Raw genomic sequence first — 14,131 nt, forward strand, 5'->3', positions numbered from 1 at the left:
CGAGTTTGAGCCACTTGTACATCCCTGAAGTGTTCAGGAAAAGCAAAAAAGTAGCGAAGAAACTCGACACAGAGGAACATTTACACCTCACTGCCAACCAGCGTTTCGGAAGTGTTAATGCAGACCGACAGAGACAGCACGCAGAAGTATAAATGCACAGCCACGCGCGTTGCCTATTATTTTTATGCCTATTACATAAAAATTCCCCGTAAACTCTCCTCACATTGGTCAGAGTGTCAGGGTTTATTTTGCAGCGTCCCGCTCAGCTGTCAGGAGAGGTGGTGGTTTGATGATTATTGAAAGGGTGCGCGCGCGATGTGTCTGAGGAGAGATGCTGTGGGGAGGGGTGAGAAGGGTGCGCGACGTAGCCTATTTGAGGACTGGGAGGGAGACGCGAGATTACCGGGAGATCATCACTCGTTTGCGGGCATCAGAAGACTCGCGAAACTTCCTGCCATTCTGATAATTATCTACTCATATAGCCGTATGCCTATTAAATATCCATAAAACACTGTGATATAACCGCGCTCGGATTAGATCGCTTTCTCACTGTAATCGAACCGCTCCAGGGTTTGTTTCAATCGAGCCGAGACCACCTCACTCAAGCGATCTCGGAGTGATTACTTTGGCGCGGAACAGAGCGCGATTGCCCTGTTCACATATGCCAAACGAACCACGCTAACTGGGCAATCGAGACACATTCAGAAACAAAAGTGTAGGTGTGACAGCACCCTAAGACACTTTTTTTAGGGCTCTTTTCCTACATTTTACGAGCTTAAAACCACTTTTCAACCGGAAACACTGGCGAGATTTTAACTTTTACAATATATTTACTAAATATTAATGTAAGAAACTAATTCAAAACTAAAACATGATTCATATACTGAATAAAAATCTATTAAATCTAGCTAATTCAGCAGCTTGGCGCCTATAGACGAATAACCATGTTCGTAAACATTCAGAATGCGTGCGCAGAGAGGTTGCAGGACAAAATCTGGGAGCGCTAGCATTTACAGCGAGGGAATGACATCCGATGCAGATACAGAGTTTGTTGTTGTCTGAGAAATTAGTTATATTGATTACATATTATATATTATTTACATAATGCTTTCAGCGTATTATAACAGCTCGTCACCCAGTGATAAGCACAAATATTCTGCAAAATTAACATTAAAGTGAGCAGCATTCGTCTGAAATGTCCATTTGCGATAGCACCCTCCCAATAAATATTATAAGACGAAATGACCAAGCATCCAGCCCCAAATATACAACTATCTCATTGAATCTCCAAGTGTTTTTACAAGAGAGAAGTTAAAGACTTACAAGTCTTTGGATGCCAACAATGTTGTTCTGTGTGGTCATGTGCAAGAAATGATGCTTCATAATTACCAGACTCAACACTATGTAGAGCTAAAAACCGAGGGTCTGCCTAGCCAAGGACAAGGAAAGAAGACGGAGCTTTCAGAGTGAATCTTTGATGAAATATTCAACGATTTAAATAATCCATTTAGAATGAGTCTCCAATAAATAATTCACTGATTTAAATGATGCGTTCAGAGTCTCCATTAAATGATTCACTTATCGATTCCAATGATCCATTCAGAGTGAGTCTCCTTTAAATGATTCATTGATTCAAATGGTGAATTCAGTGGCTACAGTAAATGATTCAATCAATCCATTCAGATTCAGTAAATGATTCACTGATTCCCTCAATCTGTTCAGAGTAAGTCCCCAGTGAATAAGCGACTGATTAAAATGATCTGTCCAGAGTGAGTCTACAGCAAAGGATTCACCGATTCAGTTGACGCATTCAGAATGAACGAATGATTCACTGATTTTACAAACTGATTTGAAATAGGTGAATGTGGTTTCAAATGCTTCACCTAAATTATTGTAGGTTTAGTGTGGATATTAATGTATCACACATTCTAGTAAATCAGCTTTCCTGGAAAACAAACCTTCATCAGTAACTACATTTTTACTGAATTCTACCTGAAAATCAGGTAGTTTTGCACTTTGACTCAAGTAGTATTGAAAAGCAGGACTTTATGCTTCATGAGTGATATATAAGAGTTGCAGTACTTTTTCTTCAGTGCCTCATCTGTATGCTACAGTATGTCTACTACTGTAAAAAAAAAGAAAAAAGAAGAAGAAGAAAAAAAAACCTTAATGTAAAGCTTGATGTGTGGCATCTGTCCCACACTTACTCCCATAATGTGAGTAAAAGCAGCTTTCCTGAGGTGGCACTGGCACATCAGTCAACATTAGCGGCAGCAGAGTCCAGAGTTTGGGTTGATGTCAAGACAAAAGCGATGAGTTATCCAATGAGAACGTGGAGCTATGCCATAAAAGCTGATAAGGCTCTAATGATGTTTTTATGCCTGTGTCAATACGGTCAAAAACTCACCTGTTGTCACATCAGAGCAGCAGAGAGATACAGGGCAGAGTTTGATGGAGTCCTTTACTGTGGGAATAAAAAAGCAGAGGTGAAATAATGGACGGGGTTCTTTTTTCCCCTCCATTTTAATGTCATCTACAGCTACAGTCTGCACAAAGCTTAATGTGCTGGACTGTAAGTGCAGTTTAATCTATTGTAGCAATTAATATGTATAGAAAAAAAAGACTTGACATATTCATTCACCACTCATTATTGCATTGTAAAAAAAAAAAAAAAAAAGTCGACAACTTATAACTGTCAGTGGTTTTTTTGCTTTTATTCTTGTCATAATAAAAAATATCTTTGTAGAGCAACTCATGTTCTGCTGTCATTGATATTTCAATAAACCTTAATGGGGAGAACTGTCCGAGATATGAACAAAAGCAAGTGATGCATCAAAAGTTTGATTAAAAAGTATCTTAAATGGTTATAAAAATCCTCATAATTATTAAAATGATTTATAAAAACAATAAAAAATAATAATAATAATTAGTTTAAAAATACTAAATGGTGTTAATGATATGACGTAGTTTCGGAAAACTTCCTACTTCTCTGCTTATCAGTCTGACTCTACAGTCAGTTTCTTTTGACCGGCCCCTGTTGTTTTAAAAAACATCACAACGGCGATTGTGGCGAGTATAAAAGCCTTGTCCATTTCGTGAGGTATGCACAGTCAGTGGAGGTGCGCAATGCGGCGCCAGGCGAAAGAATAAATCCAGTTTTAGCCCTACGCCTTCAAGCTAAAGAGAATTGGGACACCCCTACCCCTTCACAGGAATGCGCAAAACAATGGGTAGGGGTAAGGGGAAGGGCTAAGGTGTAGAATTGGGACTGGGCCCAAATGTAGTCTACCCGCACTACATTTTTAGGCAAGTAATAGTACTTTTACTTAAGTGTGATATTTCAGTATTCCTTCCACCACTGCATGAATCGAAAACTCCTAATTTATGGATATTTTCTTGAAAGCAACTCTCTCACATAACATATCTACTGAAAGACTTTACAAACATATCATACATAAACCTTATATTATAAACATTAGCATATAATTTAATACTATTTAAAAAGTAACAAAAACAATTCTATACACACATTTACATAAGTAAATTAATAGAATTAATGTTATGTTAATATATATTGTAAGAATTGAAATATTACAAATATTTTTGATGTCTTTGACAATTCAAAACATGAGCTGAAAACAGAGACTGGTGACTTCACAACCCAGCAGGGGGAATGCGGGGAAAAACCAGTTCCTGCTGCATTTGCATCTGAGTATGCTGAAACTCAGCTTCATCCCCCCCATCTCATGCATATGGTCATTTCAATGTTTGAATGTTCTAGATTAACCAAACTGACTTTAACTATCATGTTTGATATCATTTGAAATGTCTCAGTGCGATTGGTACAATGGTCTCATTCTCTCAGAAATAGACATAATCAAAACAATAAATATATAACTTCAGGCATCTTTCGAACCACTGTGAGGGGTGTGACTTTCCACAGGCAGCACCAAGTGTGAAAGCTCTTTTGTTATTCACACCCCCTTCCTTGAGGGAATTCTTGGATTATTTAAGGTAAGGTTTGAGAAAGGCTCAGCGCGATTCTGCCTAACCAGATCAGCCCATAACATGGCTCGCTCCATGTTATGTATATTTTTGAAGTCAGGAATGCATGTTTTTCATCTTGGATTTATCTTTGATAATTTGATGTTTTGTATTGATCATTTATGAATTGACTGATTGAATTTGGCAGAATACTTATTTACCTGACTAATAAATTATGTTTTGAATTATTCAAACCTCGTGTTATCATCACTGATAAATGTTGTTGTCCATAGCACTACAAGCCACTGTACAGGTTAGTAACGGACTAAAACATGTTAGACGGAGCAGCGTGGCACGCTATACAATGTTGTTAGAGATCCGACTAACAAATTGGCATTATTTCATGTATATGTAGACTGCAAAAGGCCAACTATGGGTTTTCTATTTAGAGCAACAAAATATTGTTGAAACTAATTTTAGTGTGGATATTTAGGCCTTCATCTACAAACTTATAATCCTGTGCGATTATTATTAAAATACTCTGTCTTGAATTAGTAGATAACAGATCTATGGGGACCACATAAAAATCTCCTAAATTGAGTAAGTAGTGTTCTGCCTTTTAGGAGAGTGGTTAATCGCCTCTGTTTAATGACCAAGACTGACAAGCTTGTATTAAGAGATTGTATACCCGGCCGGTGCAAGACTCGGGATGCTATAGGAATCTGAGTAAATGAGAATAAGGTATAATAACAAAACAAAAGAATATTCAATCATAATCTAAAATAATGTGAAAGGACACAAAATAATCTTATGAATGTTTTATAATTGGAGTCAGATAAAACGAGGATAAACATATTAATATTCTAAACCACCTCATACTAAAATTGGAGTCAGATATGAGTTAAGTTTAATATAGATCAACATTGTGCACTGGAAAGACCGAACATGCAGTGAACCTTCATCCACCATTGGATACCGTCATTGGACCAACTGGCTGGACCCTACAAAATATATATTTTGACTTGTTATGGCTTGTTATGACTTGTGGCAGTCTATATAGTTTCTTATTATTCTGATTATTATTACTATATACTTTTTAAGCGGATCCCACAGTAGAGCATAAGATATGCAGCATACCGACTCAGCACAGCAGTACATACCCCAGAGGCATTGTTATGATGTAAATATAGATCTTCTGTCTGTCTGACCTTTTCAAAGCTCCATGCTGGACGGTAATGAAACAGCCTTCATCTTCTGCTCCTTCTCTTCCTCTATGTTTCTCTGCTTCTGCACACTTTATATTGTTGCCTTTTTGATTCTATCCTCCACTGATCTGTGGAAACACACAGCTATGTTTGCCAGTATTTTATAACAACTATACATTTTTTTAAATATTTCATTTATCAACATTTTAGAAACGCCATGGAAACGCTCCCACAACATTTTGTGGGAGCTCCACAGGGTCAATATATATGGCTGGGCTTCTATAGCCAAATCTTTGATCACTTGAGGCAATGCCAAACGTCAGTCTTTATGGAGCCAGCAGTGAAAATCTTGGGCTGTGGACAATGTGAAACATGTATTGTTCTCTGATGAGTACACCTTCACTATCTTTCCCTCACATCTGGGAGAGTTACGGTGTGGAGAAGCCCCAAAGAAGCATCCCACCCAGACTGTTGCATGCCCAGAGTGCAGCATGGGAATGGACCAGTGATGATTTGGGCTGCAATATCATTGCATTCACTAGGCCCAGTACTTGTAATAGACAAGCACATAACTGCAAAGGACTACAGAACCATTCTGGAGGACCATGTGCACCCAATGGTTCAAACATTGTATCCTGAAGGCAGTGCCATGTATCAGGATGATAATGCACCAATACAGCAAGACTGGTGATAGTGACTTGATGAACATGAAGGTGAATGAAGAATGGCTCAAAATCTCTTTGGCCACTGTGCCAGACTTGTTTCTGTCATTCCCAAGACAAACTGATGCTTTATTGGCCGCAAAAGAAGAGCCTACACCATTCTAATGAAGTATTGGGTAAGGTGTCATTGCCCAGCCGCTGTACATATACATACATACATATACTTTTTTGTAATCAGAGTCAATGGAGTTAACATGTTTCTTTGCTCAATAAAATGTTAATATAGTCATAAATATGATTTTTAAAATAATGACATTTCCACTTATTATATTGCAAAATAGCTTTTGATATAATTTCCAACATTATTGTTATTACTGCAGGCTAATATTGGCTTGTATATCAAGCCAATATTATAATAATATCAACATTGAAACTGATTCTTTTTTATTATAATGTTATTATGCTCTAAACACATATTTAATCTCATTTAATCTCATCCTTTCGACTTTTTTGTAGTAACACGTCAACAATTTGGTCAATTACACTTTTAGTTTCATAAAAATGTTATAATATTTAATCTTATTACAATTGAATTTTGACACTGTCGTAGTGTTTACTTTTTTAATACCATACAATATCTTTGACTTATCAAAAGCAAGTGGAATATGTTTCTAGGCTCAAATAAAATAAAAAACAAAATGAAATAAAATTTTAAACTAAATTATGAAAAAAATAAAATTAGTAAACTAAATTTAAACTAAATTAAATAAAAGAAATTAAAATATACTTAACAAAATAAAAAATTGTAAAAACATAACAAAAAAGTAAAAATATAATTAATTAAATAAAATTAAGAAAAAAATTAATAAACAAAAATATAAAAAACAATAAAAATGTAATGAAATTAAGAAAAGTAAATAAATAAAACAAACAAATATAAAAATGTAAATAATTAATAAAAAATAAAACAAAAACATAAAAAATGTTGAGCTTAAAAAAAGTTAAAAGAAAAAAGATTATTAAAATTAAGAAAAACTAAAGTAAATAAAATAAAGATAAATGTAAAAAACAGACAAAAATTAAGAAAAAAATAAAACAAACAAAAATATAAAAACTAAAAAATATATAAAACTAAGAAAAAACTATAATAAATAAAATAAACAAAAATATAAAACTAATAAAAAAATTAAATAAAAATATTTAAAAAAATAATTAAATGAAATCAAATTAATAAAACGAATTATAAAATAAAATATAAAAAATAAAATAAAATTTTATTATTTAAAAATAGAATAAAAAATTATATATACACAGTTAAAAATGTAAAATAAAATAAAAAAAATCTAAATTTATCTTAAATAAAATAAGAAACGGTGTGAGTGACTGTTAGAAAAATCAACACAAGCACGATATAATTGCACATTTAAATATGCATCCTCAAACATGTCCGCATTACTGAATAAATGTTTAGTAAACACTATAAATTTCCTATGCCTGTCAGATGTTGCCTTGTGGGGTTTGATCTCAGCGTGTGGCTGTTATTGATTGCTCTAATAACTATCACTTACATGTCATTTGTGAAATTTCAGGAAATTCGATGTGCTAAGAAAGAGATGTGCTAAACCAATGATGTAAATGAGCTTTCAGAGGCTCTCAGTCACTGACGCAAAGACATCATGGGGTACAAATTGAATGTGCGCGAGCAACATGCTCTTATAATGCCTACCAATCACACACACGTGTGCACACACAAAGAGAAGGAGAGAAAACCCCTCAATAACAGTTATTACAGCTATTAGAGGAAAACATGCTGCGTCTTATGCCTTTAAGGAAACATTAAAGTAACAATGAGAGGGGGGAAAGCTTTTACTGTAAGTGTTACAATCATCAAACCTTTAATTTTTACATTACAATTTGCCAAAGTTGGGAAACGGAACCGTTTTTACAAGAAGCATATTAATACTGTCATAATTTTCACTTTTTATATTTAATTAGGACTTATTACAGTTGTGAAATACCTCAATTATATAAGAAAAGTCAGAATTATGATAAAAGATATTATTGTTTATTATTAAATTCATTATTTCGACTGTCTACTTTAGATTCTGTAGTGTCTGAAAGGTTTAATGACATTAAATGTGAAAGATACAAAAACTTACATATTCAGATATTCCTGCTTACAAAAACAGCTATTAGCAATGAGAGGAAACATAAAAGACGACATAAAAGAGCATAAAAGAGTTCGAAGAGGACAAAGACGAGGTAGTGAAGTGGGTCAATTTTCTGCTAACCATAAAGGTAGGGAATGGCACAGATGACACTTCTGACCAACTATTACAATGGAAGACTGGAAGAAGCCTGCGAGCGTAATCTCCAGAAAAAGATATTCTTTACCAACTAGGAGCTACGACCTTGGAGGACAAGACTCCTGGAAGACTGCCTGGATGACTGCCCAAATGCTGATGTAAGTGAAGAAATGCTTTGATATGTTTGTATTCAAATACGTCACCCTAGAGCAGGCATGTCCAAACTCGGTCCTGGAGGGCCGGTGTCCTGCAAAGTTTAGTTCCAACCCCAATCAGACACACCTGGGCTAGCTAATCAAGCTCTTACTGGGCTTTCTAGAAACATCCTTGCAGGTGTGTTGAGGCAAGTTGGAGCTAAAATCTGCAGGAGACCGGCCCTCCAGGACCGAGTTTGGACACCCCTGCCCTAGAGAGTGAACAAAGGGATTTTTTCTATGTATTAACAGATACTCCCAGTTGAAGTCAGAATTATCAGCCCCCCTGAATTATTAGACCCTGTTTATTTTTACCTTCAATTTCTGTTTAACAGAGAGCAGATTTGTTTAACACATCTCTAATCATAATAGTTTTAATAACTCATTTCTAATAACTGATTTATTTGATCTTTGCCATGATGACAGTAAATAATATTTGACTAGATATTTTTCAAGACACTTCTATACAGCTTAAAGTGACATTGAAAGGCTTAATTAGGTTAACTAGGCAGGTTAGGGTAATTAGGCAAGTTATTCTACAATGATGGTTTGTTCTGTAGACTATCGATAATAAAATTATCTTAAAGGGGCTAATAATATTGTCATTAAAATCGTGTTTAATAATTAAAAACTGCTTTTATTCTAGCCGAAATAAAACAATTAAGACTTAATCCAGAGGAAAAATTATTATCAGACATACTGTGAACATTTCCTCGCTCTGTTAAACATCACTTGGGAAATACTTAAAAAAGATAACAAAATTCAAATTTAAAATTCAAAAATAAAATTCACACGCACACACGCATGCACACACACGCACACACGCACACACACACACACACACACACACACACACACACACACACACACACACACACATACACACACACACACACACACACACACACACACACACACACGAGTCGTTCTTGAACGATTCGATAATTTTGAACGACTTTTCAATATGACTCGGGAACTACGAGTCCTCCCAGGGAGTGATTCGTTCATCCGCACGAGCGCACATTTGTGCAGGTGGTATCGTTCATTTCAAGTCTTTTGAGTCGTTCATCGTGGAAAAGCAGAAGCCAATCATATGTGTTTAGAGCCGGAAAGAGAACTGATCCGTTCATCTCGAGTCCTCTATCGATTCCCAGTCATTCGTTCACCACGGGGCAATCATATGCATTTAGAACCGGAAAGAGAACTGATTCGTTCATCTCTCAAGTCCTCTATCGGGTTTAAACCACGCTGCGGTCACACTGGGCTTTTCCTTCCATAGACTTCCATTCATACGCACGCAAATGCGTCAGACCGGAAACACAGGGTCATGTGTCAAGTTTCTCAGGTTGCTGCAGTGCAAAGTTCAAGCTTTGTGAACTCTGACCTGCGAAATCGCATTACTTGACTGCGTAAGACCAATCGAGGATCAAAACATAACATCTCTGGACAGAAATTTAAAACATGGAGCAATCGCTCGCTTATTTAAATGTCTACTAAGCTTGTTTAATCTCACCCCTTTTTGCAGCGCCGCACGACAGAATATCGCATGCTCAAACTCTCAAGCTGCGGTCACATTAGAGTTTGAGCATGTGATATTCTGTATATATATATATATATATATATATATATATATATATATATATATATATATATGTATATGTATATATATATATATATATATATATATATATATATATATATATATATATATATATGTATATATATATGTATATATATATATGTATATATATATATGTATATATATATATATATATATATATATATATATATATATGTATATATATATATATATATATATATATATGTATATATATATATATATGTATATATATATATATGTATATATGTATATATGTATATATGTATATATATATATATATATATATATATATATATATGTATATATATATATATATATATATATATATGTATATATATATATATATGTATATATATATATATGTATATATATGTATATATATGTATATATATATATATATATATATATATGTATATATGTATATATGTATATATGTATATATATATATATATATATATATATATATATATATATATGTATATATATATATGTATATATATATATATATATATATATATATATATATATATATATATATATATATATGTATATATATATGTATATATATATATATATATATATATATATATATATATATATATATATATTTATTTATATATAAGAATCTTTTTCAGCTTTAAAATATTTTTTTATGAAAGAAACAATTGTTAAAGGTTATTTCTGGATCACTAAGGATCAACAAAGAACCTTTATTTTTTGAGTGTATGATTCACAACATCACTCTTTTTTAATTAATAGAAAAACTTTATAACAGTAGATAAACATCAATAACTCTGCAGATCTATACAGTGAAACTGGAATGCAGACATACACACACCCACCGTTTCATTACACCAGTAAAATATGCCGCTAAAGCTGTCAGACAATAGAGGTTTTCATTGATTTTAAACACTGGGTTGTTCACCTGCCTGTAAAGATTTACAAGTGAGAGATTCACCTTTTCAAACAGAACAAATCACTGCTTACAAAACTAAACGTACTGTACAAGAACACAGTCAAGAGAAATATTAAACTCCATTAAGCACATAATCTGGAAAACAAAAATATTGACAAAAGAATACATTTCACTGCACTATCCAGAAAAACACATGTCAGTCACTCTTTAGTTTAAGATACAATTATTGCTATTAAATCAACCACTGACTAAGACTCTTAGCTCAATAAACTCCTAATTTGTTCTTTTTTAAGTTAGGTAGAAGCATATTACAATTACTATAGTAAATACTACGGTGCTTTTTTAAAAATAAGATATTAAAGTACTTAAATTATTATGTTGTGGTATTTTCATAGTTGCTATGGTAAGACAACTATAGTAATATAAACAAATGACCAAGTTCTCTACAACTGAATATAATTTACACTCACCGGCCACTTTATTAGGTAATGCCAATCTGTCAGCTAAGAACAGGAAACTGAGGCTACAATTCACACAGACTCAACAAAATTGGACAATAGAAGATTGAGAAAACGTTGCCTGCTCTGATGAGTCTCCATTACTGCTGCGACATTCAGGTGATAGGTTCAGAATTAGCCATCAACAACATGAAAGCATGGATCCATCCTGTCTTGTATCAACGGTTCAGGCTGGTGGTGTAATGGTGTGGGGGATTTTTTCTTGGCACACTTTGGGCCCATTAGTTCCAATTGAGCATTGTGTCAATGGCACAGCCTACCTGAGTATTGTTGCTGACCATGTTCATCCCTTTATGACCACAGTGTACCTATCTTCTGATGGCTGTTTCAGCAGGCTAATGTGCCATGTCATAAACTGCAAATAATCAAAGACAAGTTTCTTGAACATGACAATGAGTTCGCCGTACTCAAATGGCCTCCACAGTCATCAGAACTCAATCCAATAGAGCACTTTTGGGATGTGATGGAACGGGAGATTCACATCATGGATGTGCAGCTGACAAATCTGCAGCAACTGCGTTATGCCATCATGTCTATGGAGCAAAATCTCTGAGAAATATTTCCAGTACCTTGCTAAATCTATGCCATGAAAGATTAAGGCGGTTCTGAAGGCAAAATTTGGTCCAAACCGGAACAAGTCAGGTGTACCTAATAAAGTGGCCAGTGAGTGTACTACAACACAGTTCATTGTAGTGAAAACAAAAGTATTCTACAGCATTTATTACAGTTTATCAGTTGATTATAGTTAAAAACAATGACAACTTAAAATTGTACGGCAGTTTAGGCTTTTTAAGTGAACACAACTCAAATTGAGCCAAGTGCAGACCTTAAAGTTGAATCAACTCAAAAATGCAACATAAGCTAATTTTATTTTTTTTTTAGAGGTTTTCATCTTTATTGATAGGACAGTGGAGATATAGAGACAGGTAAGTGTGGGAAGCAGAGCTAGGGGAAGGATCAGCAAAGGACCTCGAGACGGGAATCGAACTCGGGTCGCTGCGAGCACCTTGGTGCTATGTCTCGACGCACTAACCACTACTAGGCTATTGGCCATGACCAACAAGAGCCATTTTAAGCTGAATCAACTTCTTCTTACAGTGTGCTTCATTATGTTGTAGCATTTATCAACAAACATTAGCAAACAATAGTGTTACACAGTTTAGGTTCATACACAGACCCGTAGCCAGCCTGGTATAAGGGGTGGTTCTTTTTCTCTAAATGTGGACCATTTATAATGTATGAGATTTAAATACTGTATTTTACTGACAATTTAACCCCTATTTTTAGCTGGATTAGCTTGATAGATCGTCATCATAATGGCACATTTTTAAGTACCAAAATATTTCCTAAAGATTTAGAATAAAGAAAATTTAATAAATACTTATTTAAAAATACAAATGTATTAGATCATAAATCAATAGAAAAAAATAAGAGTCTGTTAAAGTTTTAAATTAAAAACTGCAGCCTATTGTAGCTTTAGCCTACAAACTGGCCAGAACATTCAACTGTCCTCAGTCAGAATTTGGCTATTTGAACAATAAAAAATTTTAAAACATAATAATAATAAAAGAGCTTCACAATTTGTCTAGTCTCTTTTGTAAAAAAAGTACTTTTGATTTGATTGAAAATTCATGGATAACTAAAATAGCCATATTAGTTTTTAAATTCATTTTAATATAGCATTTTGCTTAGTCTTAAAGCCTTTTTCAATGAATTAATATCACTATTTATGATGGCATAGCAGTCAAAATAAGACAAATGTATGGGACAAATTCTGGACAAAGATGATTCCTTGATATTATTAAAATCTTTTAAGTTAAGTAGTCGCAAACAATTTATTTGGGTTAAATTTAAACAAACAAATTAAGTTGAACATTACTAAACTTAATATGTTTGATTAAATTCAACCCATATAAATTATTTGCAACAATTTTGCAGACATTTTTATCAGAGAGGGGTGGGTCTTTCGAACCACCCGAACCCGCCTTGGCCTGATACAGTAGGCTATTTACTTTAAACCACTACAGTATTTTTCATGCTGAAAAAAAATGTTGCATGCAGAACTGTTGCAAACAATTTATTTGTTGAATTTAAACAATCACATTAAATTTAATAATGTTCAACTTAATTTGTTAGTTTAAATTCAACCCCAATAAATTGTTTACAACCACTTAACGTAAACAAGTTAAGTCCAAGGAATCTTCTTTTAATATATATATATATATATATATATATATATATATATATATATATATATATTTTTTTTTTTTTTTTTGTGAAGGTAGAGGATTAGTTATGCAGAATAATATAGTAGGCTAATTAGTACTAATAAACAGTTCATTACTTATTAATATGCACAGGCAGGTAATGAGCCATTTAATAGACGGAATTTACTTGAATATGCTGCCCAAATTTCTGTCGCAATCTATGAGAATGTGCATTGATCCACCACACAGCGGCTTGTATTATAGGCGGGCGCACACACGCACAGTAAACAGTAGTGTGTTTTCCAAAGGTGTATCATAAAAAAGACGATATCTTTTTTTTTTTTTTTTTTTTTTTTACAACGCAAGGCAGTTTTATGATCTGTCATCTGCTCCTGCTGGGAACGATACTCGACGCATTAATGCACTTCAATATAATCAATGAGTTCACCATTAGGGGCTCGAGCAGGACATTTATTAGCTCACCTCAGAAAAACAGAAACTAGCATGTGTGTCTGTGA

The 14,131-nt window shown here is 33.8% G+C and overlaps 1 long non-coding RNA gene across 5 annotated transcripts in view; it reads right to left on the minus strand.

Annotated features, from left to right (window-relative positions):
• Positions 1–2,165: 2,165 nt before the first annotated feature.
• Positions 2,166–14,131, minus strand: part of LOC141381146 (uncharacterized) — a 160,386-nt gene continuing 148,420 nt past the window's right edge. For 3 of the 5 annotated variants that reach the window (XR_012400858.1, XR_012400859.1, XR_012400857.1), the window contains 2 exons: positions 5,193–5,317; positions 2,408–2,464 (listed from right to left, as the gene is read on the minus strand). This is a non-coding gene — a long non-coding RNA (uncharacterized lncRNA). Of the gene's footprint in view, positions 2,247–2,407; positions 2,465–5,192; positions 5,318–14,131 lie in introns of those variants that run through there. The other 2 variants (XR_012400855.1, XR_012400856.1) reach the window with 2 other exon arrangements.

The sequence above is a fragment of the Danio rerio genome, chromosome 3 (assembly GCF_049306965.1).
Source record: "Danio rerio strain Tuebingen ecotype United States chromosome 3, GRCz12tu, whole genome shotgun sequence".
Classification (NCBI taxonomy): Eukaryota; Metazoa; Chordata; class Actinopteri; order Cypriniformes; family Danionidae; genus Danio; species Danio rerio.